This window comes from Empidonax traillii, unplaced genomic scaffold (genome assembly GCF_003031625.1).
Source record: "Empidonax traillii isolate 1590-97213 ecotype Southwest subspecies unplaced genomic scaffold, ASM303162v1 scaffold433:size1479616, whole genome shotgun sequence".
NCBI classification, from domain to species: Eukaryota; Metazoa; Chordata; class Aves; order Passeriformes; family Tyrannidae; genus Empidonax; species Empidonax traillii.
Window position 1 is genome coordinate 442557 of NW_020955626.1, and position 25274 is coordinate 467830.

Here is a 25274-nt window from a genome sequence, read left to right on the forward strand (position 1 = left end):
CCTCCTCCTGCCCTGACCCACCAGCGATGGGGGGTTTTTGCGATGGAAGTTGCGATCGAACGCAACTTCAAGATGTCAGGCAAATTTTCCTTCTTTTTTGATCTGAAGCCATTCCTCAGAGGAAACCTACATCCCTGAGGAGGAGGAGGACCCTCCTGCCGATCCAGCACCTGCGGGGCAGCGGCAGTCAGGCGCTATTACGGACTGCAGAGCTCATCAACGCGCTGGAACTGACATGCGATTCGGGGAGACAAAGAGAGATTCTGAAAGCAAGTCAGTCTATTAAATTTATACCTACCTGCACAATGTGAAACAAACCACATCTCGGTTTCCTTTCATGTGCATGACAGTCTTAACTTGTTTCTTTTAATCCCATAAAAGCAGTTAAAGCATGCAACATGCTTCCCGGAGACGAGGCAAACCTGTATTTTGCTTCCTGACAGTGATTTAGTTTATAGGGTGGGTTTTTTTTTCCAGGGAAGATAATGAGCATTGTCCTAAGCCGGTATTATAAAGGAAATACAACACGCTACATGCTAGACACCTGGCATTTAAAGAAGAATCCCATAAATTGACACTGTCTGTAACGGACCAAACACAGCTGCAACCCCTCGCGCTGCACAGACACCAGTACCGGAGGCAGGAAGATCCCAGCAGCACTTGCCAAGGTTTTCTCTGGAAGTCAGCACCCTTCTGAAAATTCAAAGTGCCTCTCATTTAGTTAGTCACACCCCAAGTAGGACCCAGGACACGACCAGGGCTGTATGACTATGTAATAAATCCAGCAAATCCAAAGGGGCGAAGCAGTAATCCATGGAAACGTTCCACACAAGAGGGGGGCTTAAGTGCTTTTAATTCCCAGCTGCAAACCAAACGAGCTGCCAGAAGGCGGAGACCACTGAGCACAAGGGGTTAATGGCCTTGCTAAAGAAAATGATACACATAATTTCCTTTTATCATAAGACAATACGTTTATTATTTTCTGTATATCTGTTAAAGGGCACGGCCTTCTGAGTGGAAAACAAAACACAGCTTGGTCACATGTTTATTTGCTTCAGCTACTCCCTTTCCCTTCTGATAAATAATCAAACATGCCATCCAGAAAAAACAAAACCAGTGAGCTGGGAAATTTGATGGTCATCAAATAGACTGAGATACCAAGAAAAGCAGCCCACTGTTCCCACAGAGAGTTTTCTGCCCCACACCTACACTAACATCTGAGTAAATAACTTCAGTCACTCTTTCCATTTTCCCCATGCAATTACTCCTACTGTTAAACAAATTGTCCTTAAGGCAGTTGCAAACACCATTTTTTTTTCTGCAAAGCAGAACAACTTCTGAACATTAAAAAGCCAGACTAGCAATATATTTTCAAAATATGTTTGTTGTACTTGCGGTTTGGCTGAACACACAGCTTGATTTCTCTCTCTCTTGCTCTCTCTTCTAGGAAGATGGGGGTTTACGGTTTAAAATTTTAAAGTGTATTTGGATCTCAGAGAGGCAGGAAAAGCCTCGAGGAGGATGGGTTTTCTCCATAGGGCAGGCAGCATATTTTCCATTTTCTCTTATGTTTCACACTGTACGAGCACCACAAATGCTTGCCAAAAAAAAAGTTACCTGCTATGTCAGTGGACTTTTGAGGGGGAGAAACCACTGAGAAATATCAAGCAGTTTTTTAAGGCACTTGAGCAGAGAGGAAGAAATCCAGCATCTGTGTTGCGACAAGGATTACCCAGAGGATCTACACTGTCTTCCAACAACCCCTGAAGACCATTCATACAACAATCATTAATACTGAAAAACTGCAGAGAAAATCCCTCACGTGAGAAGTTAACAACCATTACCCGGCGTGAGCACGCTTTCCCTTTCCTTTTGTAGTACCACAGGTCTAAACAATAGTCATATGAATGAGATAATAGCCATGCTTGTCTCAGCAGCCTGATTTTTATTAGCATGAAATTGGTACAAATATTAGCGAGGCTGGTTCGCACACGGTGCCAGAGCCACGATGCAAACAATTTGCGGAAAACAAAAACGCGACTCAGTGGGCTTGCGCCGCCTGTGCTGCCCAGAACAGCAGCCACGTTTCCCCCTTTTTTTTTTTTTTTTTTGGGGGGGGGGGGGGGGGGTGTTGTTGTTGTTTAAGTTATTTTGGCACTTGTGCAAGCGCGAGGAGAAGCCACAGCACCGGCCGGGCGGCAGGGACAGTGACACATGGCTGCTCCTGCCACACCGCGAGGCGACGGGCACCCCAAAAGAGGACCTGGTCCTCTCTCCGTGGTCCTCCGAAGCCATGCCCAAAAACCCACCCTTGTCAGCACCGCACTAAACAACCTGAACCAGCCTCTTCAGCTGTAAACCAACGCAATTCCCCTCTCCTGTGCTCCAAGCTGCCTGCGCAAGGCAGCGTGTTAAAAGTTCAGCCCTGCCTGCACGCTCCTTTCCTCTGAGCTCTCGCAGAGAAAATGAAGAGTTTAACAGAGTGAGCTCTTACTGTCTGCCTTTAGATTTCCGTCTTCGCGCTGGAGATGTGTTTCTGGCTGTTTCTGTGAAGCGGGGGCTGAAGAATGGTAAAAAGATGTTTGAATAAACAGGAAGTGCCGTGCAGCCGGAGTGCAGGCTGGAGGGAGACGCTGGAGCACTGCCCTTCGCGGCAGCCACCGGGCTCTGCCTCCACAGTAGCAACCTCTGCTTTTACTAAATGACAAAGAAACCGCAAAGCATTCCTTCCTAATTCTTCCCTTGCAAAGTGGCGAGATCGGATGGACCTCACAGGTAATCTCAAAGTCGGGCTTAGCGCTACAGCAGGCGCAAAAATCTAGCGATTCTGCATTATTAAATCACCCCCATCTGTAAGTAGAAACATGCAGAACTAATTATGTCCCCAACCAGACCAAACAGCAGCAAGAAGCACACCTCACTTCTGTGTCTAGGCAAATTCGGATTCGCCCGTAAGTCCAGCCAAGCTTGACGTTCCTACCCTCGACAGTGCTATGGCTTGCTCTGAAAACCGGCTCAGGAGGCTGGCCGGGCTGCAGAGCTGTTTTCTCTAACTGCGTGAACTGAAATATAAACAACCACCCAAAAATACGACTTGTCTCGGGTGCAGGGACTTGCATCCAGCATCTCCGAAAGCGTGAGTTCAGCATTCCAGCAGATGCTATCCCTCCTTCGTCGTCTCCTTCCCCTCCCTAAAACAAACTACCTATTTAACTCAAGATGACTAACTAACCGTCTCCCCACCCAATTATCAAAGCCCTGTCTGCTGTCATATTGGTGACATGACACAGATATTGTCAAGAAAAAGTAAACTGGGGCTGGCACTCGAAGGCAGCTCGTGAAGAGATGAGCAGTCGAACAGCCATATTCAATAAAAAAGAGGAACAGGATTCCTTTAGAAAATGTATTGCTGTTGTGGCAACGTGCTGCTGCCACTGAAGGGACTGATTTGTTATTTAGCATGTAGTCTTGGACTGTCTGTCATTCTGGGTGCTAATGCTCTGCTAAAATAACTCATTGGGAGCTGTCAGTGGGATGTTTACATAGGGCCCCAATCTTTTCTTCATACAAGGAAATTTTTTACTGGAATTCATCTTCTTTTGATCTCACATTCAAAGCAACAGCAGCTTGATAGACATGCAAGTCTGAAAGCAAATCCAGACGCTGAAGATAAACCGCCAGAGTATGACAGGCAGGAGCATCTAAAGCTTATAAAAATGAAGAGAACAGCATGTCGTCTGAGTATTACAATAGCAGAAATCAAGAGACATATTAGGTGGAACTGATCAGCCACAAAAACAGTTCAAAAGGCAGATCATAGAAACAGAAGACTAAGCTAGAAAAAAAATAAAATTGGAAAGATCTGCTTTGCAGAGGCATCACCTCCTTTCTGAGCACCGCAGCGTTTCCGCTCCAGCATGTAAACTTAGGGGGAAAAAAAGAGCAGGGCTCCTGCCGTCTGTACTAACTCAGCAGTTCTTACCTTCAACTCACCAATTAATTTGCCAAGTATACGTTTCAATTACGTGTTATTGAAACTGAAATAAAATAGGACGCTGTGCCACTTGTGTCTACAGCCCAGCCCTCCCCAGCATCACAGGCGTGGGGAATCAGTGCCTCTTCGTCAGGGAACGGGGGAATCGCATCCCCCCACAAGGCACAAGAGGGGCCCTGGCCTCAGCCCCTGCCACCATTTTAGCCTGTTCATCTATCAAAGGGCTGAATCTTGGGATGCTCCTGAGCTCTGCCTCTGCCACTGGTGCAGAAATATTAGTTCAGAAGGTAATTTTATTTAAATTGAATTACGTGTGCCACGGAGTCCACAGCTATGTTTCGAAGGCGATGCTTGCCGGGAAACAATTGCTGAAACTTTCTCTAGAAACCCATACATTTTTAATTTTTCTTCCCCAAATAAGCTTCTTATTCTAATTGAAGTCAGCAAATATAATGAAAAAGTAATTCTCAAACAATTTTGTACTTAGAGCTGTTTGTTAACAAACACTGAACGAGCAGCAGTGTTAGGTTAAAGGGCAGCAGGATTCCACATTATAATTTAGCCTGCGGTTATTTCTGATTAAGAACACCCTCCGGGACAGCAAAGCAAGATCTTCCTCTGCAGCAGGCATAGCTTTTAAAATTAGCCTCTTCTCAATAATAAAACCAACAGGAAAACTGTGGATTTAAAACTGTATTAACCAATTTGAAGTGGTGCAATCAGTTTATGTCTCGCTTTCTGCAAACCACTGTTCCCTGCCTTAGTCAAGTTTCAAATGTAAAAATGCTGCCTGGATTCTGAAACTGTTGTAAGAAAGTCACCTTCTGTCATGCTTATGTAGCTATCTAATGTGCTAAAGGCTGATTATTTATCTTTAAACTGTACTAGTTTAATCTTTTAAGGTCACCACTAATCTGCTCCAACCTTTTAAAAAATAGCAGCTTTCAAGACTTACTGCTGGAATCACTAAACTCTGCGCTGAATGTCATTGTAAGGGATACATTAGCCAGAGTGAGTGTAGTTTTACAATGTAAACACCAAATATAAATCCCCACCTAAATGAGAAGAAAAATATGATATCCATGCCAGGAGAAATATCAGTAAATAAGACCAACACAGTATTATTTCACTCAAGTATCTTTCCAAATCATGTTGCTATTTTTCTCTCCTCCCCCTCCCTTCCCAGTGCAAAACTTGGGTATAATTTAAAGGATCATTAGGTGCTTTTTCTTTATCTTTTCCCTTTCTCAGCAGCAACTTTGCATGCCTGCTGGGAAGCCTCCTGACCGCATTTGGAAGTCGTTGTAAGTCCAAAAACCCCCTCGCAGGTTATTCCTGTGCATGTGCTGCACAGCGGCCCTTTATACTCCTCTTCTTCCTTCTCCCCTAGACTTCTTCTGGACTTGAATGTCACAGTAGACCTTGAATGTGAAATGGCTTCAAGCTAATTGCTTTAATTGCTTGAAGATGTGCAGGCAGGTGAAACCTGATCCCCTTGGCCATTGTAGAGACCAGGAACAACACAGGAATGTTTACATAGTGGTTTGAGTTTAATAGACAGTAGAGCTGAGTTTCAGACAGCTAGCAAAAACACAGCTAATAGGTGACCTCTTAATGTAGTCCTCCTTTTCAAAAACAAAATACAATTTCGTTTTATACGAGGCAATGTCCCTAAATGCCAAGGTTATCTGCTTGACTTTTTGAGTGAGCATGCACTGCGTTGCACCTGACATTTATGCCAGAAACTCTATCCTGAATGCACTTCCCTCTACCTTAAAACAAAAAGCACTTTATGTGTCAGTCACCTTACAAACAGATTAGAGCTGGACGGGGTTTCCTCATAAGTGTAGTCATTTTAATTTAAAATTGAGTGTTTTTCACCACTGTCATACTCCTTTCCCCTCATCCCCTGGGCACTCCTACCCTCTGGTGGGCAGCAGCACAAGCCCCTTGGTGGGGTCTTCTATAAAGGCCAAATACTACTTTCACTGTTTTTCCAGAGCTTCCAGTACATTTGCACCACAATGTGAAGATACTGACTGGCTGTAAAGCGCTTTTTCAAAGGCGCATTGGTTTCACGGCACAGATTCAGCAGCTCTTCCTCAGGCAAAAAACTCCTCCTGACTTGGAATCGCAGCATTTGGGGTCACTGAGGATCAGGTTTGCTTTCCAAGAATCATGAGGTAAGTAAAACACACTTGAAACCAGCCAAAGACCGGCAAGCAGGTACAGCACAAGTGTAGAAAGCAAAGACTGAATTTGGCAGCAGTGGTAGCATAAAGGTATTTACTGTAGGTCTAGTCCAAAAGACAAACACCGAGAAAAGGTAATGCCTAATAGTCACTTTCCTGGCACAGGCACTTCGAGTTTTGTTGCCAGTCCCAAAATAGTGTTAAAATGACTTGTATTGAGTGAATATAGGCAGAGAAATGACATGTTTTACATCCCAGACAAGTAGGAATAAACAAAATACCATTTATGGAGGAAGGAAAAAGAGAAGGTAACCTGAGGAACAGGACTGGAAAAAGCACAAACAGTGAGGCAGAGGAGGAGAGGCCAAACTACTGTGCATTTCGTACCAACAAGAAAGGAAAACAATCCCCAAGCCCACGGTGCTGCGAATAAAGGGCATTTTCAGTCTGATCTTGGCAATTCTGCTCAAAAAGTTTCAAATTCTCTAGTACCTTATGCTGGAACTACCAACCCCCCGGGCAGAAGCAAACAGAAGCAGGAGGAAGGCTGCTCCAGCCACTCTGGATGCAGCCCTGGCTCCCAGGAAGACAATAGATGCTGGCTCTGTGCTCTACCTTGCCTGTTATTCCCAATCCTCTGAAGCAAATGAGTAACTGATCTTAAATAATACAGAACAAAGGGAACAATAGGAGCTGGAAAGCAAGCTGGGATACTTGGGAACATGCCTCTTTCTTCTGAGAGACAATCTTGCCAGCACACGCGCATGCACTGAGATACAGAATCACAGAGGCTGCTGTCCCGTGACCCCCCACAACACCTCCAAAAAGCTCAAATTCCAGCCACCGTGGGGTTTTAATGTATTTTTTCGGTAATCCCCCAAAAGATTAAAAAAAAAAAAAAAAAAAAAAAAAAAAGTAAAAAAAAGAAAAAAAAAAAAAAAAAGAAAAAAGCCAGTGTCAATTTAAAGATTTAGTATAAACTAGTCCAAGCCTGTGGGAGGAACGCTAAGTGGAAAAAGTAAACATGGTCCCCCCAAGAAGTTCCCCTGGAAGCTGAGCAGGCAGCCAGTGCCTGGTACCCGCTGCCCCGCGCCCGGGGAGGTCAGCCCAGCTATGCTAAACTGACAGGTTCAGTTTACAGCAGGCCAGCACTTTGTTTGGATATACTGGCCTTGCTCACCGCCAGCTTAACAACAGATGGCTCGAAAACTTTCATTATGTTGCAGAGGGCTGAACTGCAAACAATCGGGAAAACTGTGAAAAGTTTAACTCTCTGCGAGCCGAGCGGGGGAAGAGCTGCCCTCGCCAGCCGGCTGCTCCTCCCGCCCCGGCCATGGGCGCCTTTAAATTAATTAAAGCAGGATGGGATGATTAATCATACCTGCACACGGTCCTGGGGATGCTTGGGAAAAAGAATTTGCGATTTGACAAGGTCATTTCAATAAAAGTAGCATTCCAGGAGAAAATGGACTTTGACGGATTGCAAAGCTGATTTTAAACCTTCCTCAAGCCTCTGGTTTCAGCAAAGTTATAGAAAGTTTCCGCAATAATCCTCCAATTGGGGTTTTATCGGGAGCTTTCTGATGGGTGTTCTTCCATCTCCAGAAACAGAGCCTCCGTCCCTCAAATTCCCACTTCAAACTTTCGCTTGAGAGGGCCACCAAATAATCTAACACACAGATCTGAATATGATTTATCCAAATCTGTGTATAATTTAAATATTCATCTAACTGATTCAATTCACATGCACCCTAATACCTTTTAACGCTTCAAGGCAGGTTATAAATGCACCTTTCGAGGTTTAATTCAATTGACAATCTTATATACATCTCATCACTGGAAACGCATTATTCTATATTATTCAAGAAATGAACAAATCTCTTTTTCCACAAATATATTTTAAAAGTGACTCTTTCCTGTTATTGAAAGAAAATTGTGTTTATTACTCCTTTAGCATAGTGTAAACTCATAAACGTCAACAGAGAGTACAAGGAAAACTGTCAACTAAATATTGTTTCCTTCATGAGCTGCTCTTCCAAGTCAATTACGCCTTTCAACTTCTGGGGCATTGTATGATAAACTGGCAGTAAAAATCATTCACATTAATATACCATGGTGCCTTGCCTGCAAAAGGTAATTAAAGAAGTAAATGACTCATAAGAATAGACATATTAGCTGCAAAATGAAAGGCAACTGAGCTGCCACATGAAAATATGTACCATTAAGATACTGCATTTTCATATTCCTGTAATCAGCTTCAGTAGACTAATGCTTATTTAATCCAGTTCTCGCCTAAGTCCATCAACAACTGTTTTTTGCTGTTTTCTCCTTGACTGAACATTATGTGTGCAGGTTTGGAATAAATACTGCAATAAGATTTTTGCATAGTCAATTGAAGAACAGCTTTTTTTTATCTTTTAAAAACTATTTTTCTTTCCCACCAAGAGGAATTCAGGAGAGAAGGATATTCTGGGGTTCTTTCAGTGCCCATACTCTTTGAGTTAAATATATTCCCTGGTCTAGCATTTACCATTTTGATTAGTGAAACCAACAGCAGGAAAACAAGCCTAACCTTCCAACTTCCCGACTCTTCACATGGGAAAGGCTTTGCATTGTTAATGTCATGTTTTCATTAGGGTTTGAAAAAATGAGAAAGCTTTTCTCTTTCTTAAGTCTTTGAGGCAAGGTGGGGCAAGGAGAGGAATGGGTACCACTGGGTTTGTGGAGGAGACAGAGCTGCAGGCTGAGGAGTCTGAGGGGCATCACCCTCGACCAGTGCACATCCCAGTGACCTGCTCTCCCCAGCCCAGCCTCACGTGACAAGATCTAAACTCCAAACCCACACAGACACCATCCCAGCATCCCACCTTGGCAGTGGGACCACCAAGCTCAGTGCAACCTGCTCCTGCTTTCTGGGAAGGGCGTCTGTTGGGAGCCTGCCTGGCCTTCGGGTGACATGTACGTATCTCAGCCCACCCCAGCTCCGTGGCCATCACACAAACCGAAGCCTTCTGGTGAAGGATCTTGGGTTGAACTTGCCAAATCTGTCCTTCTCCTCCCAAGGGGACGGCAGGGAGATGGTAAAATTCACAGAACAAAGTACACTTGTCTCCAAAACACCCCGCAAAATACTCAAACATCTATAACTCATCTTGTTCGTGAGCAGTAATTAAAGTATTCTTTTCATCACAATAATAGCTCTGCAAGGCCAAAATCCAAACTGCTTTTGACTGCATGGCTTTCACAATTATTTCATTTTCTAAAGTATGGGGTGGAGTGAACTCCAGTAGCTCAGCCACTGCTACGGTACAGCTGTTGACAAATGCTGACTTTCCCTAACGGCAGAGGCTGTGTGTGTACCATCCATCCTTTATTTATTGTGCCCGACACAGGTTTATCCTTGCAAAAAGAGATCTTTCCATAAAAATCTTCACACAACGCTTTGCAACCTGCATTATGTGTTACTTATTTATCACTATCAGTACAAAATAGCATAAGACTTAAAATGTAGGATCAATCATTATTTAAACTGTATTATTGCTTCTCCATTTGAGCAGACATCACTTTGTACCCACAATTAATGAGCTCTAGTCCTTTTTCTAATTAAGGAACAAAGGTTCTTGTGTGCAGAGTATAGAGTGACACTGTCTAGAGAACACACATTTAAATAGAAGAGAATCCTTCTAATTACCTTACAATAGGATTTTTCATATCCAGGAACATAATAGGATCAAGAAATTAGAGCATTTCCAACACCATTTACAAATAAGTCACTATGAAACACTGTTAAAAGGTAATAATGCATCCATAAAAACAAGGGGATCTTATGGAGACTAGTACCTAACACTTCCATATTTATAAAATTAACCTTTGAGTATTGATACAAGGAAAACGCAACACAAAAATTATTTTATAGATGTGTATACATAAATTTGAAAAAAAAAAAAAAAAAAAAAAAAAAAAAAAAAAAAAAAAAAAAAAAAAAAAAAAAAAAAAAAAAAAAAAAAAAGAGGAGTCAGCTATCAGAGCCTAAAACACTTTAGGCTTGTGCAGATTAGGATCCAAACACGTAATTAAGAAAGTCAGAAAGGTAACCTCGCTTCATCGAGTAATTAGGGCTGTTAGAAATCGGATACTGTCTCTTAAAAGTGTTACAAATACACCGCACTACTAAATAACCTGCACTGCTGGGAAAGTATACTCGCTATCAAGGGCAAAGCTGCTATACACTGAGGTAACAGTAAATGACAGACTGTTGTTCAAGTCCATTAGCTGCTATGTGATAGGAGCACATTCACTAGCACACGACCTGTGAAAAATCTTAGATCTCTTTAAATCTTTGAATTGGATTGCTGCATTAATTCTTAAGAACTGCAATCCTTCAACCAAGTCAAATTACCCTCATTAACAGGGGAAAAACTGCCTCTGCAATAAGTTAAAAAAAAAGAGATATTTATTACCTATAATCACTTTCACGTACTTCACCTGGAAGTGTGACAAACTGGGACAACAACTTCAGAGGCTGGCACCAGCTCAGCTGCTGGTGGGGCCGGGATGGAGGGGCCGTGCCGTGCGCGTCACCGTCTGTGCCCGTGTGCGCACGATCCTGCGCCGGCATTCAGCGTAAATGCATGTGCTTCTTGGGGGAAAAAACCTCAATGAATGCTCTAAGAAAAGAAAAATCACTAAGAATAAGCACAGGCACTGAAGCGATCCCTGTGTGTGCCACTGAAATAACCGCAAAAGAGGAGGGGAAATTCTTCAGTTATTCAAGGCTTGATTAGAACACTACTTCGTAATTAGGCATGTTACAAGTATTGTCATCAACCAGAAAATTCATGTACTAACTAAAAGGTCTCAGAAGCTGGCTCAAGCCTTCTATTCATTAACAACATCTGCTATTAATGTTTAACCCTCATAAACATGCACCAAACATTCAGCAAAGATTAAAAATAAATATTTTGTTGTGCTGTTTTATCCGGGCGGTGATCCGCGTGGTCCTGTGGATATCAGGAACTGCAACAATGGCCAGAGAGATAACGGACAAATATTTGGTCGTTGTTGGAAAGTGGATATTCCTTTCTCCAGTCACTGCTTCTCTGCACCTCAGATGTTACAGCTCCTGAGCCAGGCCAGTACAGCACAAAAAACAGCAATGCAGACATACAGATACACACACACCTATACGACGGTATGAATCATTCATTTTAAAGATGAAACTTCCTGGAACAATTTTCAGGCTCAGTTTTTCGAAGGACCCCCTGTTTAAATTTTTTCTAATTTCAAAATGAGTGTTCCTGGGACTAAGGATTGGCTGAGAAGTGGGGAGCTGAGTAAGTCCAGGATCCAGAAATGAGAAACAGAGCGTTTCATCTTTATTTTACTGCTGCGAGTACAGACGAGAGCCCTGATCCAGCAGTCAGATCCTAATGGGCAGATCTTTGGAAGAGTCTTCGGAAAGACTCATTTCCACAACTGTGGTTTTAAACGTAAGCGTTGCAATCTGCTTGTGCAGGCTCATTTACAGCGAGGAGAGGGAGCTAAGTGGTGAGCTAATGCGACCCTCTAATGACTCCTGGAAGCGCATCCGGACATCCCCTGTCCCCGTCCCTCTTCCTGCGGACGGGTGTCAGTAGCACAGTCCCTGCTGGTCCCCACCTTGGCTCACACAGAAGGCAGGTCCCAGAGCTCCCTGCCTTCCCTGCTCCCTCCTGCCTGCACACACACACCCCTGACCCCTCTTGCCCCCATGCACCCTGACCCCCAAGGCTCAGCAGACCCTGGGGGTTCCGGCATCGGGCAGGTGCAGATCCTGCCTGCACCCACCTCACTGCCGTATTTTAATTTGCAGCAATGCCAAGACACAAACCAAGCCACAAAAGTAATGAAAAATACAGCTCTTTTTGTCTTCAAACATGACATTCATGGCGGATTCACTGTCTGCATGTTGCAGCACGCTCTATTCTTAGCACCGTGCCTTTTAAAGTTAGGCCCATTATTTTCTACGGTGTATCAAGATCAGTATGTATAACATATGCCATATTGTTGACACTTCCCTGGATGTACTGCACGCCATATGCCTAAAGCACTAAAAGGGGTGATGAACAGAGTGGCAATACTGAAAGGAGAACAAGATACAGCGAGCATGTTGAATGAATTCAGTTATATAATTCAGCCAATAAGGGTTTCCATACATTTAACAATCTCTTCTTTTTTCCCCCCCCTCCCTCTTTTCCCCCCCCACCCCTTGTATAAAAATGAATTTAACAACTTTCCACTGTGAAAAGTTAACACGCTGGACACGTATTCAAAGCAAACATTTAATCACAGTGGGCCCACCAGGTCTAAAAAGTATACATGTAAAGATAGATCATATATAATCACACCAATAAAACAAACAAAAAAGGACTATTCATACATTTTAGCGATAAACTAAAAAAATAAAACATACAGTTCTGCTCCTGCTTCTACTTGTCCTTTATTTTACCTTGCATAAATCTATACCCCAAGTCCAATTCCTAGAACTAGGGAAGATGTCATCTTGCCCATCTTTAGAGGTTTATTTACTAGTTTCTGTACTAAGAATTATTATCTGAAGAACCCAGAAACTAATGCTCTCTTACACCACAGTATTTTTGTCCAAATCTTCTGGAACGGATTATAAAATTGAAATGTAAGAAGGAACACAGCTGAGCTATATTTATAACACGAATGCTGCTCTTCAGCATCTGATACATACACATGTGTATCCTCATTTCTATGCCATCCCTCGGCACGCTCTAATGGGTACACTAGCTGCATACCCGTCATTAAAATGAAAAAAAAAAAAAAGGAACTGACTCATCACCGAGAACGCTTTGGACAGTACTTGCACGCAGAGCCCTGGCAGAGAGGTTCGAGCTATTTGGTTGCTACAAATGACAAACTTTGGACTGAATTAATAATCGGGGGGGGAAAAAGCAAATATGCAAACTCCCAGCTCGGGTACAGGCTGATGCACAGGTGAACACAAGTCTAGCCTGCAAGTTTAGTCCTTGGAGTTATGTGCTACCTGGAGGAAGGAAAAGATGTGGAAAGCAGGTATCACCGCAGGGAATTCCTACCGCCGAGGCACTGAGAGGGTCAGGAAAACGGGAAGAGCGTTGCAGAAACGCCTGGCAGGAGCACACAGGACCCTTCCAGGGGGTGTATCTCACCTGGGCTCGAGCTCAGGGGAGGTGTAGGGGGGCAGGATCTCTCCTGGCATAGCGGGAGCAGGGCTGCTCCTCACTGAGATGCTGCTAATGCTCCGGAGCTAATGATGCCATGCAAAGCTGAAGCTTCCCCGTCCTCTGTCGTTAGTGCCACTATGCACCCACAGGCAATGGATCAAAGGGGCTATGAGAAGATAAGGAGAATCCATTTTCATTTCAAAACATGAAAATTCTGGCACAGGAGATCACTACAGAAGATCATTTCTGTTATGCTTCCGTGGTGTGTCGAAGGGGAATGTTGCATTTTAAATGTACATGCACACACCTATTTATCTGAGTAACCAACATCATCAGCAGAATAAAATAACCTAAGAAGAACGTGGGCCTTTTGTTAAAGTGGAAGGCAGAATCCCTCTCGGAAAAAACATCAAAGAAAAGGAACACATGCTGATGTTTAAAAACAGTCTATGTCTAATACAGACCATCAAGACTTTAAAATAATCCACAAACCAACACACACATACACAAAAAAATCCCTTTGCTCCACAATATTTTACTTAAAAACAAACTCAGCACTTACTGCTGACCAGGAATGGACTGCCAGTGCCCACGTAAAGCACTGGTTTGGCTGTGCAATCCACTACTGGGAACTCAGAAAAAAAATCAATATACACCAAAATTTCACATTGTCAAAATTAGCACAAGTGGAAGTTTTGTGAGTGGAAACACTTGCACTGCATCAGTAAAAAGGCCAGAAGGCAAAGGGAGGTACATGTCCCAAAAAACTAGGAAAGTAAAGGGTTTAGACGGGCATGTCAGTGCCTGCTCTGCTCCTGCTCTGAGCCGTCTTTAGGGGAAAACAAAACAAAACAAAGTAAAACAAAACAAAAGCTTCATTTTGCAAAAGCCACAACTGCGCAGCTGTTTGCAGAGGGAAGTGGTGAGCAAGCATCACCTCATGGCAGCATTCCTTGGTCTGTGCCTTTAGTACATCACCCTTGGCCATGAGATATCAAGTTATGGTGTGAAAAAGCCTTTCACCTTCTGGTCTCTCACTCGGGGCTGGTCCAAGCAGAGCACAGCCAAACTTTCTACTCGCTGTTGGCGACGTTAGTTTGATGGACTTCATCCAGCTCCTTGTGGACTACTGTCCATATTAGGAAAAAATCCCCACTTGACACTGGCACTGGGATCCAGCCCTATCCACAAGCATGGGCAGCATTACAGATTTTTCCTTGGGAGCCAGGTTGAGACACAAGGATCACAGGCCTTGTCAATGTGCCCAGGATCCTTAACAATTTGAATCACATAAAGCAAGAAACAATTCTACCGGTCAAACTGAAACATCTCTTGTGCTTGCTCTGTAAGGAAACCCACACAACAACACATGGGCAACAAAAACAAAAGTAAAAAAAATCCCCTAAACCACTGTGTGGTGAACTTTGTTTCCTTTTTCGTGCAGCACTGGTGACGTTTGCAGGGGAGCTCAGAAGGGTAAAAGGGCATTGCTACCACGGCACTATTTTATTCTGCCAGGCAGATCCCCCAGACCTGTAACGAGTGTCTGCTTCCTACCCATCAGGCCATTAATCAGACTCCTAAAAGGTTCAATTCATGTGCCCACTCAGAGAACTCATCAGATGCCTGATAGTCATATGTCATTCGAGAAGGGAACAAAACTGTATTCTTCTCTGAACTGATGTAGCTCCTATTACCAAGAGACTCTCTCCCCTGGGAGCGACCAGAAGAGCGAAATGAAGGAGAGCTGACTCAAAGCTCTGCCTCGCAGAGACACATAATTGATGCAGAAGGGAAAGAGAGTTATTAGGAATCTGCCACTACCCATATTTTGCCAACAATCTGAGGAATTGGTGAAAGGATTTTGAAAGTAGTAAAAAATATGTCCAGTCTTTAATAGATACACTCTAGACAAACAAAAGACTGCCTTCCTTCTTGAACAGGAGCTTGGCGATAGCAAAGGAGGTTTTTGCCACCTTAAAATTGCACATTTCTTCTACTGATTAAATTCACTCCTCTTCCTGCGACCCTTTGAGCAGCTGGAGGTGATGCCCGGGCACTACATGTGCTCACAAATCCTTTGCTTCCCTTGATATCCACTACTTCAAAATCTTGATCCTTATCTACTGATGCTCTTAAAAGCCTGGGAGATACCAATCTGGGAGGCAGCTCCTGCTCCTCAGCACTGCACAGCACCCGTGAGTCCCAGCACAAATGGGGGACCCAGGCACGGCAGTGGTGAAAGGGGGATAAGCTGACTCCTGTCCCACACACCACCTACCCAGACCAGGCTGAGATGTGACACATAAATACAGCTTTTGACAGTACCATTTCCTGGAAATGGCAGCTGGAAAGAAAAGAGTATGAAAAAGGGAAATGCATACTGTTGCAGCTTAAAAAGAAATGGTTGTATTGCTCTGCACTTGACAGAAAATTAAAGAAAAACAAGATGCCATTTATTCTGCCCTCTTGCTTCTTCTTACTGCTTTTCTTCATTTAATTACTGCCCTATCAGGTAAATTAATAGATAAAACCGAGAGAAAAATAAAAACCTAGAAGAACCCCAGCAATTGCTTCATATCCTCATTTTTTCCTGCACAGTCCATGCCTCAACAGAAATGTTATCCACCTTCTCTTATTTTTTTAAAAAAATTTCCTTTACAAAATTCAGCAACAACATTTTTTCCTCAAACTAGATAGCGCAACTAAGTTTTAGGCAGCCTGGCAAATTGATTGCCCCTCAATGCTTTACCTTTCTCACTGGCACCTTTTGATCTCTGAGGCTTTGGGAACACTAAGCTGAACTGATCTCCTGCTGCAATTCATAATTACCAATTCACAGCATTTTTCAGCAGTCTGTAGACACCAGCCTACTGATCAGGAGTCAACATAAGACTGAAAAATGCTGAAATTTTTTGGTCAATTGAGATTTTTTTTCCAGAATTTTCCCCATACCTCCCGAGAGCTATACAAAAACCACACTGAGCTGCTGCTCTTCCCAGAGAGCCAACCTGGATGCTTCATGCTGCACAGAGCAAAGAGGAGGCAGAGGGGCTGCTTTCAAAGGGTTTACAGCATTGAAAAGCGGTTTATGATACATAAACAGCCCTTTTCAGGTTCAAAAAAAAATCCTCTTTTCCCATTCAGCATCACCATTATCCCTATTGGTTTCCTCTGCCTGCAGCTGCTCCCCAGCAGGCAGATACAAAACGCGGCTCCACGGGTGACAGCCGTGCTCAGCCCTCACCCCTTGGCACGAACGTGCCACCGCGATGATCCTGCTCCAACACAGGAGAAAAACATCTCTGCGGGCCACAGCTCAGCCTCAGCCCAAAAAGCAGCCCATGGGGGCAGAGCTGCCTGTGCCGGGGCTAATGGGGCTGTCCCGGTGGCCACCTTTGTACCCAGAACACAATCTTGGCTATTGTTCTACAGTCATGAAAAATTAAGCTGGATGGTTGAAATTTCCCACTCCAAGTGCTGGTATGAGGCCCTGTAGTATATTTTGCTCTCGTGGCTTACCTATGGGACCTTCAGCAAAGGAAGTCCATGCTGGGAATGAATGTGAAATATGGGACAACGCAGGCTGGAGAGAAAGTCTTAACCAGAGTGTTTGAATTAAAGTAAGTGTTTCACCAGTGATCCTTCATCAAGCCTGTCCCAAGTTCTCTTACAAATTACTGGCAATACACACTCGCTCTGCAATCATCTTAAAATCTTTCAGCAAAATTTAAAAGCCTCTTGTCTGCCTCCCGTATTTTACGGACAGGGCAACTAAGGCAACACTGGAAACAATTCCCACGAACAACAAACAGATAAGCAGTTTTGAATGCTAAAAAGTAGAATTAGACGCGAAAAAACCTTTTCCTCTGGTTGCTCATTAGCATAACCCATCTCAAACACTTTCTAGTACTCTCTTCAACATAATCAGTGAATTTAAAAATTGGTAAATCCTCGTATTCAATCTTTGGTGCTGAAAACAAAACAGGAAATGTTCTTCTGAATCTTTAAACAACTGTAAGACAGAAACACTTCACTATTTCCCCATTTGGTGGGGAAACATGCCAAAATACTAACATCCCTGGTTGAAGCTCAGCTGTGCTGCAGGTGAACACTGCACCCAAGTCCTCCGAACCATCATGTGCAAAGAGAGGTCTCACCAAAATCCCAGCCTGAAATACTCCCTAGACACCGGAGAAGTTCAAGTCCAGATCCACTTCCATGTTTTGTATCTCAGGTTTATATCTAAACCAAATATAAGGATTCTCTTGACTTCTTCCAAAGAATAGTCTTTTAAGACATAAGACTCAAGAACCAATAAAAAAGGTAATTTAACAACATCTCTAGTGTGTCACCAATCATTTAAAGGGCCTTGAGGCTGCTGCATTCCCACTACAGTACAGCAGCTTTCCCACCCTGCTGGTTTTCAATTGACACCCTCTGTGTTGATATTTTTTTCCAAGTTAAGCCTGATGGCATTTTTTAAACTTCCCCTCACAGCTGATGTCCTCTGCTCGTGCCACCGCTGGGTCCCAGCAGTGCTGCCGTGGGCAGCTCCAGGCAGGGCACGGCTCTGTTGGAGCCCACAGAGGTGGGGCCAGGGGCCTTCTCCTCCATATCCCCCAGGGCACAAGGACCAGGAGAAGGAAGGAACTTCAATTTAGGTGGAAGAAGTCAAAACGGGAAAAAAAAATAACAATAAAAGGAAAACAAACAAACAAACAAACAAAAACACTAAGGGGAGGCTGTTGATCAGGATCTCCCAGCAATAACTAAGTTCAGGAATTTGCCAGGGTATCCATCGCTTGCCAAATAACCTGAGATTTTTCTGCCAAAAGGGCAAATCACTTTTGTGGATATTTTGCTTATCTGAGCCTCAAGATTACTTGGAAGGCAGAATATCTGAGACAAGGGAAACACTCCCTTCATTTGGCATGAGTGGGACTGCCACTGATTCATTCTGATTTTCAGCAATTCTGGGCACAGCCCAAAAAGGGCACGAACCGCTGGCAGACTGACCTGCAGCACGAGGGTGTTCCCCAGCCCTTGCCACCACGGCCTCCCACCCTGCCGTGGTGGGCACAGGAAAGTCACATCCACTCCTGAACACCTACAACCTCCAACAATCTTGCACAGCCCATCAAACGCAACCATCCTGGCCCCCCACCTTGGTTTCCGACGCAGAGCAGCAACGGGTGTTATTAGCAGAAAAGGGTGGAACACCACCACTTAAAACACACTTACCTACTGCAAGTGAAATTATTAGCCATAAAAAATAAACTCCTTTGAAAAGTTTCCCTTTGCAAATACCTAGAGCATACCCCACCACCAGCGTCAGGAGGAAGTTTTCAAATGGGTAAATGAATGTATCTGCTAAAGGAATCAGGTTTTCTCGTGCGCTCCAAGGTTATGTGTTTAGCAGGCTTCGATACTTCAATGAAAAATTGAGGTGGCAATGATTTGCAGACTAAATTAATGTTAAATACTTCAAAGAACTGGACAAACAAGTCAGCAGCAAAAATTTTATAGGTTCACTTCCTTCAAGGGAACTTAAAGAGCCAGCGTTTTATTGCTGTGAATTCTAGTCACTCCTTTTACCCCTCAGCATCTGTTTGAAATATGTAGTAGACAATTGCTTTTTTGGCTCTGACTCAGGTGGTTGAAATACAGGACAAACAGACTACTGTATATAAGCTTTCCTCCAGCAATGAAAATTTTTATTAACTCTCTTGCATAGCAAACTCGGCTGCCCAGCCTCCAGTCCCTATAGAATCATCAAGGAATGTGGCTACTTATTAATTCCGGTGGTCAAGCACGGGGTGGATATGTTGAGACTTGTCTGCAATAGGTAACCTCACATTTCAAAAAAATAAGAGGGAGGGAAAAAAGAAAAAAAGCTACAGAAGGAAGGAAAAACATAAATGAGTTCTGTTTAGTTCATCATTCAGATGTGTAAAATTCCAAGCTAAATACTAGCTCTGTACATAAATATGTCAGCCCTGTCCGACGCTCCAGCCAAAGAAAACAAGGCCCATGGTGGAGGGGGGTTCAGAATTACCCTCAGAGCCATGAACTTGCCCCACCTTCCACTGCTGTGTCAAATTCAGTTTTCTCACATTGGTGCTTCAAAAAAAACAACCTACTAACGCTGCTAAAAATTACTCTTCTCACCCCACCCAGCTGAAGGACTGGGGAAAAGAAAAGAACAAGGACAGAGGTACATCACACAGAAAGGAAGGTCCTTGGTCCCCAGGAGACTTTATTTAGAAAGATCCTGGCCACCTGAAACTCCTACATTCATTGCTTCTGCATCCTCCACTCTGCTTGTGCAGTGCTGACCACTTTTGCTAAGCTTTTGATCCCTCAGAAGCGCTGTGAGATGTTTTCCAGCATTTAAAGTTGAGTAAAACTCCCTCTTCAAGTTGTGGTTACGGGCTAATTTGAGCCAACCTTAGGCTGTTGTGGTGCTTTCAGCCTTCAGTTGTGTTTCCAATCTCATAAATACCTAATAGCAGCGGTCAGCATTTAAAACTAAACACTTGCTATATATTTTCTACACAAAATAACTCCAACCGTCAGAAATCTGCAGATATTATCAATTTTTGTAATTTTAATGGATACTTAACACATAGATTACCAAACAGCTGGACTTTGATTAAAGATCCCCTTGAGTTCTTTTGCACTGTTTGAGAAAGAAGGTCACAATCTACAGCTAGCTGTTTGCTCCAGCTAATTTCCACACCAACAAATGTAACAGTCTGTTCCCCCAATGCCATAAATCAGAGAATGACTGCAAAGTGAAAAGAGTGAAGAGTCATCAAGAGCTGCCTATCCCCCCAGTCCTCTCTGTCGTGCCATGTTCTTTGATGCTGAATCTCCCTGGTCTGATAGACCACAACCTGAAGCAATGTCCTTACATCATTTTCTGGTCATCACACCCCGTAGGTATCCTCTGACCTTCCATATCTCTCCCATTTTCTCCAGGGAAAGCACAGAGGGGGATGCTTCTTATCCCTTCCCTACAACTGCAGTTGCTGGATGAGAACAATGCGATTCTTATCTCCCCTATTTCTCACTGCCAGGACAAAGCAGAGCTTCCCTTCCAGATTTCAGCTCCTGCTCCCCATTTCTCTGAGAGCACAGGCTCTCCAGCACCTTGGTCCATCTGGTGAGCACTCGCTGGGCTGTGGAATGTCAGATCACACAGGGAGCACCCAGTCCTGGCCGCCCCTCCATCAGCTCCCTTGCAGACAGATCCGATATTACAAGCATCGCACGTGGCCAAATAGCACAGACACCTGTCCCGAGGTTTGTTTCTGCATGGGCAGTGAGTGTCCTCACAGCTCCAAGCACACCAGGTACCTCCTGCCACCGTCCACCACCAGCTCCCACCTGGGCAGCAGTGGCCACTGGCCTGCAAAACTTGTGCCCAGGGTCTCTTGGCAGCTCATCAGGAAGCACTGTAGGTGTGCAGCCTCACAGACACGGGACTACTGGAACTCACCCGTGTCCAATTTCCCAGAAGGGAATCGTGCAAAGATGCAATCCACTGGACCAAGGAAGGTAAAGCCCCGCAAGCCTGAGCAGACAACCTCAAACCCTCTCTCCAAGCAAAGCCTGCCATGCACAGGCTCTGACAGGAAAGCACTTCGGGGTGCAAAACCACTACAGGCTTTTCCGTGTCTACCAAGTCATTCTGACTCCAAAAGACAGAACTCCCTCTCCATGAGGAGGTAGGAGAGGGTTAGTTGAAAAAATGCAGATTCCTGAGGGAATCTTGCAAAACTGAGATACAAGTTGAGGTTGGACACAGCTATTTGTACCATTTGTCAAATTTTCCTTAAGTCATTTATCTGAAACAGTCAGAAAGCCATGCCAGCATCACACAGTAATGGCACTCCAACCAAACTCTGAAAACTGCCAGTTCACCCAGAGTAAACCCCAAGTAAATGCCATACCCTACTCAGTAATGAGTACTTGGCCTTTGTCGCCAAGTAGGTAAGGAAAAAAAAGCAGATGCAAAGCATGTGAGCATACAGTTTGCAACCTTCTCCAATACATGGAATGTCAAAAAATTCAAAGAGTACAGAGAGCCCACAGTCAACCATTTAATCCTTTTGATATGGTACTTGGGGAGTGACATATAGATGCAAACCGTAGCCAGATATAAACAGTCCTAGACACAAAAGAATCCATAAATGTTCCAAGAAAACCGGCAGTTGCTGTTTTAGGTAGCAGCATAGCAGGTCTTCAGTTATCAGCACAGGGCTCTGGATCTCTACAGTTCCCCACACTCCTGAGGTGTCTGAAGGAATCTTACAGGCTTTACTGAAAATTTTGCTAATCTGTGTCTTAGACAAATCAAGCACTAAATAGAAGTGCCAGATTAAACACTACACATAAATCTCATAATTGTAAAAAGTTAAAAGCACTGTAATAAACTGCTCCCAAGACTGCCTAATCCTGCAGCTCTGAGCCTAAGGATGCACTTCAGTGTTGGTGCTGCCTTACCCAGTCACAGAGTGGTTCCTTTTTGTGGAGAACCACAAATATCCTGAGCTGGAAGGGACCCCTAAGGATCATACACCTGGCCCTGCAGAGTGCAGGGGATACCTGGAGGTGAGATGCTCAGCTACAGGACCACAACAGGCTGTGCCCGGTAAATGCCTGTTGAGGCTTTAACACCTTGTGCTTCCAAAGTATCACCATGAAAAGGAGATGGGGCAGGGAACCACATCTCGCTGTTGGAACACCCTGGTGAAGGAAGGTGGCCTGAGAGGCATCTCCTCACTCTGTCACCCCATCTTGTTCAGACAAAACCCACACAGCGCAGGGGCAGCCGGGAAGGAGAAAGGACATGCAAGGCTGGAGATGGGCGAACGAATTCTATCAGCAGTACGTGACATGCACACACATACTTCTGACGGGCTGATCTCCACAATTTCTCAAAACTATGTTCAGGCAGTTATTTTCTAGCCCAAAAGCATGGAAAAACACAGCAAAACTCTCGCACAAAACCCACCTCTCTGATCATATTACATTTCTGCATAAAAGTGTGGCCTTTTGGATGTTGCCACCTGTCATCTTTCACCCTTTTTTTTTTTTTTTTCGGTGCCCTCACATTTAATTCTCACTTAGGATTCCATTTACGTTCCCAGAATAAAGCTGGATCCCACAGTTTGAATACGGGATGCTCAGCTGGACTTCAAGGAGTTGCCAAACTAGCAAATCACCTCAGCTAGCTGCACAGCTTAATTACATTTCTCTGATAAAATGCCACCTTCTTACAGGAGACCCCAAATAACGTGCTTTCCCTGAGATATCCGGAGTCTGATTCATCTGCTTTACTCCTGCCTTATGGTGGTTTAGCACCGCTGGCAACAGCAGCAGCAGCGTTACACCGACGTGACGCTGAAATAAATCCATGGAGACACAGACACACCACAAGAACTCCAAAATTAATGTGCTTTTCACTGCTGTTCGTGTACAAACACACAGGGTGAAAAAAAAAAAAAAAGGAATAAAAAATTTTTCTTCTCTTCCTCGCTTTTCACAAGTTCCTGGCTATCATTCTGAAATGTAGATATTCCCATCATGCCTCGGTGTTTTTCAGCCCCATGATGCCCTCACTTTTGATTGTATAGATGAAGTTGAAGTGCACAGGGTATTTACTGATCCAGTTATCTTGTTCTGTGACAGGCAGAATCAATCAATCAAGGGGCCAGCTTTATGCTTACGTATTCCAGGCACATCTCCGCACTTCAGGATACGAGATCACAGTGTTATCCAGCCAAATTTGATCAACAAATGCAGTTCCCCTGTGCCACAGCAATCTCAGATGAAGATGTTATTATGTGGAACTGAGCAAAGTGATAAAGACAGTACAGAAAAGGGAGGAAAAGTCCAGCTGGACCTTTCTGACAGCCTTTATATACTACTACAGCAGCAGCATCCCTTTTTCCAAGGCTAACAAAAATAGCACACTCCCAAGAAGCTGTTGCAAAATGCTTTCTGGCCACCCTGTATCTATTGGTACTTAATGAAAGAAACATTATGCCACACAGTTTGCTAACACATTCTTAAATACTGGACAACAGATTACACCCCTTGCCACTGTATTTATGGAGATATTTATAACACAGGATCACACACTGTATTTTTCATCACTCTGTTGAGAGCAAGCTTATCAAAACCTGAAAGCCTAAAAATATATTTTAAAATCACAGCTGGTTTAAGCAACCTTTAAGCATTTTTATTTTAAATCCCAGCTACAAAAAGATGCAGTTGAATGTGTAAATGTTGAAATCTGTCTCAAGGAGAGTTGACACGATGCTTTTATTTTGCCAACAGCTTTTCACTTTGCTACTGCCCTACAGTTTTTTTTACATTATTTAATCCAAAATATCATCTTTTTGATTCTACCTTTCTTTGCATTTTAAATCTTTAATGGGAGCCTTTGGCAGTCCATGGGCACAATTATTAGATATCTGCAGAGAGAAATTGAAAAATTAATCATACTTTCCATTTTATATTTCAGTACTATACATAAAAATTATCTGGTCCTAAAGCTGCAGTCTGTGGTCTGTCGATATTTTCTCCCCAACATGGTAAATACCATGCAAGAATCCACGTATCTCACTTTCAGATCTCTCCAGCTAAACAGTTATATGGAGAATGCCGTGTTCTCTTTTCAAGTGCAAAATTTATTTCAGATCATTTTTCAATTAAAAGGCATCTGCTGCTCCTTCTTCTGTTATGGACTGCCTAAAAAATCACAGTAGAAAGTACCCTAGACTAATCATATTGATGATACTGAAGTTGTTTATTACCCTTTTATGGGCTTGGGTACTTAAATTACAGTTTTTCACAACTGTATGCAAAATGGGTAACATAATCCTTATGCAGTTTATTACAGAAACTGATATATGCATTAATCTGACCTTTGTCTAAATAGACCCTTAACCACAGGGAAAAAAAATCCAAAGGCATCTATCAGCATGTGAGCAGTATCGAAACTGCTAAATCTATTAACTTTGTTTTCCTTTCACTATTATTAAACTGGAAAGCAAAATTCAACTGGAAAATTATGCCATTTGGGTCCCCTTGTCATCATGTAATAAGTATGAGAAATATATGTGGAATAGCCAAATGGCCAATAGACAAAACACCCACTCCAAGTGACGTACTGTTTTCCATACCACTCAGACAAAATCAAAACAACAGAACTGTTGCAAACAAAAACAAAATAACATTTCCCATAAGCATTCCAGACAGAGAAAATTTACAGGAAAAGAAAGCTGGGAAAAGACCCAGAGTGATGTGAGAGTTTGTACCTCCAGCCATAAAACCCGCTTCTGCTGAGCTGGTAAACAACAGTTTAACATTAAAAACACATAAAGGCTCACCATCGATTAATTGTCAAACTTTGGAGTTAAAGATTTACAGCAGCTGAAGGGCTGCTGGTGCTGCTGCCCTGGGCTGGGGGGGTCGGATGTTCATCCCTCCTGCCCCCACGCCATGGCAGATGCAGCCAAGGAACGTGTTTCATTCAGAACAGAGCAGGATCCAGCATGGGCAAAAGCTCCAGTGCTACAGCAAGGAGAGGAAAGTAAACAATCAGGTTGATTGCTTCAGAGCAGTGTGTTCTGCAGAGACTTGGGAAAAAAAAAAAAAAAAAAATCCGTGGTTTTTTTCTTTTTTTTTTTTTTTTTTTTTTTTTTCTGGAAAGTCCTTCCAACTCTCTGTGCAGCCTGGCGGAATAACAACTTTAAAAAGTGAAGATGTCGCTTTTTTATAGCTGACTCACATTTATATAACTTTGTTAATGCATCTGCTCCCTGGAAGTTACAGTATCTGTGTTCAGCCGCGATACCTGCC

General features: G+C 43.5%; 1 protein-coding gene across 26 annotated transcripts in view; it reads right to left on the reverse strand.

Annotated features, from left to right (window-relative positions):
• Positions 1 to 25274, reverse strand: part of FOXP1 (forkhead box P1) — a 384733-nt gene that overhangs the window by 122642 nt on the left and 236817 nt on the right. Inside the window, exon 1 of one of the 26 annotated variants that reach the window (XM_027894564.1) lies at positions 2495 to 2876. The exons of the other annotated variants lie outside the window; for them this stretch is intronic. The gene's annotated coding sequence lies outside the window, so the exon portion shown is untranslated. Of the gene's footprint in view, positions 1 to 2494; positions 2877 to 25274 lie in introns of those variants that run through there. 26 annotated transcript variants of the gene reach the window in all.